Raw genomic sequence first — 7,500 nt, 5'->3', positions numbered from 1 at the left:
GAGTGAGATGCCCCTGTAGTTGTTACAGTCTGTGCAGTCCCCCTTCTTAAAAAGGGGGACCACCAGGGCATCCTTCCAATCCTGCGGAACCCGGCCCAGTGATCCAGACTGTTGTTGTGATGTCATGTAGGGCAGTCTGTACACAAACGCCACCCTCCCTCAGCATTTCGCTTGGGAGATCATCTCTGCCCCTGTGCCTTTTTTCCTGGTCTCAAGACCACCAGGGCATCCTTCCAAACCTACGGAACCCGGCCCAGTGATCCAGACTGTTGTTGTGATGTCATTTAGGGCAGTCTGTACACAAACGCCACCCTCCCTCAGCATTTCGCTTGGGAGATCATCTCTGCCCCGTGCCTTTTTTCCCTGGTCTCAAGACCACCAGGGCATCCTTCCAATCTTGCGGAACCCGGCCCAGTGATCCAGACTGTTGTTGTGATGTCATTTAGGGCAGTCTGTACACAAACGCCACCCTCCCTCAGCATTTCGCTTGGGAGATCACCTCTGCCCCTGTGCCTTTTTTCCTGGTCTCAAGACCACCAGGGCATCCTTCCAAACCTACGGAACCCGGCCCAGTGATCCAGACTGTTGTTGTGATGTCATGTAGGGCAGTCTGTACACAAATGCCACCCTCCCTCAGCATTTCGCTTGGGAGATCATCTCTGCCCCGGTGCCTTTTTTCCTGGTCTCAAGACCACCAGGGCATCCTTCCAATCCTTCCGGATCTCGTCTTGGGGGGCCAGTCTTCCAGGCACGGACGCCAACCCTCGGGACGCGCGAGGAAACGACACGGACACAATAACGGCACTGCCACTGGGGTTTGGCCCAGCTCACGACCCGAACCCGCGAGCGGAGCCACCTCCGCCTGTATTACAAAGCCGGCCCAGTGGCACCGTGACACGCTCAGGTCACCTCGGCCTGAACTCCACCACCACCACCACCACCAATCAGACCCAACACCATCACCACCACCAATCAGACCCACCACCACCACCCACAGACGAATGCCCCCCACACCACTTCACACAGACCCAACCCCAACACTCAAATGCAAAGCCGGCCGAGTGGGACCGTGCAACGCCTAGGTCCCCTCAGCCTGAACACAAACCACACACGCCAACAACACCCAATCAGAAACACCACCACCACCATCTCATCCCAGACGCTAGGCTCGCATCATACCCAGAGGTAGTAGTAGCCACCACCCCTACCACTACTACCACTAGCAGCAGCAGGCTCATGCACAGGGGACAGCTGCCACTGGGGGTGCCCCTAGGCTAGACTCATACCCAGCAGCAGCAGCAATTTCAGGCTCATGCATAGGGACAGCTGCCACTGGGGGTGCCCCTAGGCTAGACTCATACCCAGCAGCAGCAGCAATTTCAGGCTCATGCATAGGGACAGCTGCCACTGGGGGTGCCCCTAGGCTAGACTCCCAGAGTTTATCATTCGCGTACAAAATGATCTCAAGCTCACTCAGCCGCTCGCTCGCCCACTCGCTCGCCCGCTCGTCCGCCCGCTCGCTCACCCGCTAACTCACCCGCTAACTCACCCGCTAACTCACCCGCTAACTCTCCTGCTCACCCGCTAACTCACCCGCTAACTCACCCGCTAACTCACCCGCTAACTCACCCGCTAACTCGCCCGCTAACTCGCTCGCACACCCGCTAACTCACCCGCTAACTCACCCGCTAACTCACTCGCTCACCCGCTAACTCACCCGCTAACTCACCCGCTAACTCACCCGCTAACTCACCCGCTCACCCGCTAACTCACCCGCTAACTCACCCGCTAACTCACCCGCTCACTCACCCGCTAACTCACCCGCTAACTCACCCGCTAACTCACCCGCTAACTCACCCGCTAACTCACCCACTAACTCACCCGCTCACTCACCCGCTAACTCACCCGCTAACTCACCCGCTAACTCACCCGCTAACTCACCCGCTCACTCACCCGCTCACTCACCCGCTAACTCACCCGCTAACTCACCCGCTAACTCACCCGCTCACTCACCCGCTCACTCACCCGCTAACTCACCCGCTAACTCACCCACTAACTCACCCGCTAACTCACCCGCTCACTCACCCGCTCACTCACCCGCTAACTCACCCGCTAACTCACCCGCTAACTCACCCGCTCACTCACCCGCTCACTCACCCGCTAACTCACCCGCTAACTCACCCGCTAACTCACCCGCTAACTCACCCGCTCACTCACCCGCTCACTCACCCGCTAACTCACCCGCTAACTCACCCGCTCACTCACCCGCTCACTCACCCGCTAACTCACCCGCTAACTCACCCGCTAACTCACCCGCTAACTCTCCTGCTCACCCGCTAACTCACCCGCTAACTCACCCGCTAACTCACCCGCTAACTCACTCGCTCACCCGCTAACTCACCCGCTAACTCACTCGCTAACTCACCCGCTCACTCACCCGCTCACTCACCCGCTAACTCACCCGCTAACTCACCCGCTAACTCACCCGCTAACTCACCCGCTAACTCACCCGCTAACTCACTGGCTCACCCGCTAACTCACCCACTCACTCACCCGCTAACTCACTCGCTCACCCGCTAACTCACCCGCTAACTCACCCGCTAACTCACCCGCTAACTCACCCGCTCACCCGCTAACTCACCCGCTAACTCACCCGCTCACCCGCTAGCTAACTCACCCGCTAACTCACCCACTAACTCACCCGCTCACCCGCTAACTCACCCGCTAACTCACCCACTAACTCACCCGCTAACTCACCCGCTCACTCACCCGCTAACTCACCCGCTAACTCACCCACTAACTCACCCGCTAACTCACCCGCTCGCTCACCCGCTAACTCACCCGCTAACTCACCCGCTAACTCACCCGCTAACTCTCCTGCTCACCCGCTAACTCACCCGCTAACTCACCCGCTAACTCACCCGCTAACTCACCCGCTAACTCGCCCGCTAACTCGCCCGCTAACTCGCTCGCACACCCGCTAACTCACCCGCTAACTCACCCGCTAACTCACCCGCTAACTCACTCGCTCACCCGCTAACTCACCCGCTAACTCACCCGCTAACTCACCCGCTAACTCACCCGCTAACTCACCCGCTAACTCACCCGCTAACTCACCCGCTCACTCACCCGCTAACTCACCCGCTAACTCACCCGCTAACTCACCCGCTAACTCACCCACTAACTCACCCGCTCACTCACCCGCTCACTCACCCGCTAACTCACCCGCTAACTCACCCGCTAACTCACCCGCTAACTCACCCGCTCACTCACCCGCTCACTCACCCGCTCACTCACCCGCTAACTCACCCGCTAACTCACCCGCTAACTCACCCGCTAACTCACCCGCTCACTCACCCGCTCACTCACCCGCTAACTCACCCGCTAACTCACCCGCTAACTCACCCGCTAACTCACCCGCTCACTCACCCGCTCACTCACCCGCTAACTCACCCGCTAACTCACCCGCTAACTCACCCGCTAACTCACCCGCTCACTCACCCGCTCACTCACCCGCTCACTCACCCGCTAACTCACCCGCTAACTCACCCGCTAACTCACCCGCTAACTCACCCGCTCACTCACCCGCTCACTCACCCGCTAACTCACCCGCTAACTCACCCGCTAACTCACCCGCTAACTCACCCGCTAACTCACCCGCTCACTCACCCGCTCACTCACCCGCTCACTCACCCGCTAACTCACCCGCTAACTCACCCGCTAACTCACCCGCTAACTCACCCGCTCACTCACCCGCTCACTCACCCGCTCACTCACCCGCTAACTCACCCGCTAACTCACCCGCTAACTCACCCGCTCACTCACCCGCTCACTCACCCGCTAACTCATCCGCTAACTCACCCGCTCACTCACCCGCTCACTCACCCGCTAACTCACCCGCTAACTCACCCGCTAACTCACCCGCTAACTCACTCGCTCACCCGCTAACTCACCCGCTAACTCACTCGCTAACTCACCCGCTCACTCACCCGCTCACTCACCCGCTAACTCACCCGCTAACTCACCCGCTAACTCACCCGCTCACCCGCTAACTCACCCGCTAACTCACCCGCTAACTCACCCGCTCACCCGCTAGCTAACTCACCCGCTAACTCACCCACTAACTCACCCGCTCACCCGCTAACTCACCCGCTAACTCACCCACTAACTCACCCGCTAACTCACCCGCTCACTCACCCGCTAACCGAACCCCCCCTCCTCACCACCTATAGCGGAGCGTGTGGTGTGTGTGTGGACAGAGTGGTGAGCGAGTGGTGAGTGTGTGGTGAGCGTGTGGTGAGTGTGTGGTGAGTGAGTGGACAGTGTGGTGAGTGAGTGGTGATGAGCGAGTGGTGAGTGAGTGGTGAGTGAGTGGACAGTGTGGTGAGCGAGTGGTGAGCGAGTGGTGATGAGCGAGTGGTGAGCGAGTGGTGAGCGAGTGGCCAGTGTGGTGAGCGTGTGGTGAGCGAGCGGTGATCGTGTGGACAGTGTGGTGAGCGAGTGGTGAGCGAGTGGTGATGAGCGAGTGGTGTACGTGTGGACAGTGGGGTGAGCGAGTGGTGAGCGAGCGGCGAGCAGGCGGACAGTGCGGTGAGCGTGTGGTGAGCGAGTGGTGGTGAGCGAGTGGTGGTGAGCGAGTGGTGAGCGAGTGGTGTGCGTGTGGACAGTGTGGTGAACGAGTGGTGAGCGAGTGGTGAGCGAGTGGACAGTGTGGTGAGCGAGTGGACAGTGTAGTCAGCGAGTGGTGAGCGAGCGGTGAGCGAGTGGACAGTGTGGTGAGCGAGTGGTGAGCGAGTGGACAGTGTGGTGAGCGTGTGGTGAGTGAGCGGACAGTGTGGTGAGCGAGTGGTGAGCGAGCGATGAGCGAGCGGTGAGCGAGTGGTGAGCGAGTGGACAGTGTGGTGAGCGAGCGGCGAGTGAGCGGACAGTGCGGTGAGCGTGGAGTGAGCGAGTGGTGAGCGAGCGGTGAGCGAGCGGCGACGTTTAGAATTTCATCTGCTCGTGCTCCTTCACCCAGGGCAGGTCGCTGCTCCTGCAACGAGAGGGAGCGTGGGAGGTTCACATCCACAGCGCAGGGCCGGTTAGCGAGCGCCTATTAAGGCTCGCTCCTTCCCACTCTCGCTCCGTGCGTGTCAAGGCGCTGAGTGTGTGTCCCTATGGGTGTCTCTGCGCGTGTGTCACTGTGTGTGTGTGTGTGTCTAGTAAAACAACTAACCACCCACCTCCTCGCGGTGCCGGAACGGGCAACGCTGTCGTGGACAATGCTGTGGGGGGAGAGGTGAGGGCCAATTCCGATTGGCTCCTCCCCTCATGGCGTCAGTGACCACCACAGGGGCTAAACGGGGGCTCTGGACGGGTGCGAGGGGCTGGTAACCCCTCCGCATTCAATTAATTACCGCTAAACTACAAAGGAAATTTTTAATTAATAAGCTTGTGCCGGAGGCCCCGGGGGGACAGGCGTCTACGACGTCTCCTGGCCAAACCCCAATTTGGCAGAGCCAGGAGATTGAATCTCTACCCTCGGGGCTCCTCCAGAAACAACAAAAAGCCACTTCGTGTGGCCACGTGGAATGTTCGAATGCTCACTGTGGAGGAGAGGCTGCCACTCCTCTGTCGGGAGCAGGACCGGTACCGCCTGGATCTATGCGGCATTCAGGAGGTCCGGTGGACCGGTTCTGGCTCCTGCCACCTTGAGGGGTGGACAGTCCTCTACTCGGGGCAGCAGACTACCAAACAACAGGGTGTGGCTCTTCTTCTGAACAAAAGAATGAAGGGGGCGTGGGAGCGTGGTGGTGAGGTGTGGGAGGCGCTGCAAGGATGGGTGGTGGTCGCGGGTTGCTGAGGAGATGGAGTCTGCCTCAGTGGCCCGTGATCACAAATCTCTATTTAACTCCATCAAAAAAGTAACCTGCAGCGCCACACCTATTACCATCATTAGGGGGGAAAACGGTGATCCAATCTCAGACCCCCAGGAACAGGTTTGCAGATTTGCTGAGCATTTCTGTGAGGTCCTGGGGGAGGGAAAATCCCTCAGCCAGGAAAACATCGTGGCACAAAGTGAGGATGACCCTGCTGAGGCTGCGGTGCCTCAAATATTGGAAGAAGTCACCCCCTGTGAGTGGCTGGCTGAGGTGCCATCTGTTGAGGAAGTCCTGAAGGCGATCCGGAGTCTGAGACCAGGAAAGGCACCGGGCAGAGATGATCTCCCAAGTGAAATGCTGAGGGAGGGTGGCGTTTGTGCACAGACTGCCCTACATGACATCATAGGATTGGAAGGATGCCCTGGTGGTCCCCCTCTTTAAGAAGGGGGACCGCACAGACTGTAACAACTACAAATGCATCTCACTCCTCAGTGTGCCGGGAAAGGTCCTGGCAAGGATTATTCAACATCGCCTTGCCAGGCACGCTGAGGAGAGGCTTGCGGAGCCCCAATGCGGTTTCAGGAAAGGGCGGTCCTGCACAGATGCCATATTTTCTGTCCGTCTGCTACAGCAGAGGTGTAGGGAATTCCAACAAGACTTACATCTCTGCTTTATTGACCTGGTCAAGGCCTATGATACCATCAGTAGGCCTGGGCTCTGGGTTGTTCTTCGTGCTTTCGGAGTCCCTGACCCTCTGCTCACGATCATTAAGGACCTTCATGATGGTGAGCGGGCCCGGGTAAAACTAACGTGGCCGGGAGTCAGAGCCATTCCCTGTCCACTTTGGGGTGCGACAGGGATGTCCTCTGGCTCCCACATTATTTAACATCTATTTTGACCACGTAGTTCGTGAAGCCTTCAATAGCTGTACCGGGGGAATCTCCATATGGTACAGATATAATGGGAGGCTGATCGATGCCCGAGCGCGGTCAAGGGATGGCTCCCTATTGCTCAACCACGTTACGTATGCCGATGATTTAGTAATTGCTGCTCATTCAGAGGAGGATTTGGAGACGCTTCTGCTGAAACTGGAGCGTGCCACTAAGATGTGGGGCCTTACCATCAGCCCCACCAAAACTAAGCACCTGCCTGGGTATTTTGTACCATCGGACACTCCACCCCCACAACTCCCAATTGGTGATGGGGCAGTTGTGGAGAGAGTGGAAAGTTTCCCATACCTGGGCAGTGTGCTTATGACCGGCTCCAGGTTAACAGCAGAGGTCTCACTCCGAATCAGTCAAGCGGCAATATCTTTTCATCGGTTGCGTAACGCTGTGTGGAAGCTACCTGGTCTGTTGCTCCGCACTAAGCTTCAGGTCTTCTCGGCCACGGTCATTCCCTCCCTTCTCTACGCTTGCGAAACGTGGACCCCCCTAATGGAACATCTTTGCCGGTTAGAAACATTTAGGCTAGCCTGCCTACGATCCATCCTGGGTTTAACCAGACTGGATTGTGTGAGGCGCTCACAAATCCTTGAAAGATCTGGGCAAGGTCCCATCGGGGAGCTCCTCCGGCAGGCAAGGCTGCGTTGGCTGGGTCATGTAGCCCGCATGCCCAGCCACCGCATGCCGAAACAGCT

The 7,500-nt window shown here is 58.3% G+C and overlaps 1 long non-coding RNA gene across 1 annotated transcript; it reads right to left on the bottom strand.

Moving 5' to 3' along the window:
• Positions 1-800: 800 nt before the first annotated feature.
• On the bottom strand, positions 801-6,340 carry LOC142923240 (uncharacterized). The gene is made up of 2 exons (XR_012940628.1): positions 2,414-6,340; positions 801-1,573 (listed from the first exon to the last, which is right to left on the bottom strand). It is a non-coding gene; the product is annotated as an uncharacterized LOC142923240 (long non-coding RNA).
• Positions 6,341-7,500: the final 1,160 nt, after the last annotated feature.

This window comes from Petromyzon marinus, unplaced genomic scaffold, assembly GCF_048934315.1.
Source record: "Petromyzon marinus isolate PM22_M1 ecotype Great Lakes invasive population unplaced genomic scaffold, UKy_Petmar_22M1.pri1.0 PM_Scaffold_353, whole genome shotgun sequence".
Lineage (NCBI taxonomy): Eukaryota > Metazoa > Chordata > Hyperoartia > Petromyzontiformes > Petromyzontidae > Petromyzon > Petromyzon marinus.
Note: the sequence above shows the minus strand (reverse complement) of the source record. Positions and strands in the feature narration are given on the sequence as shown.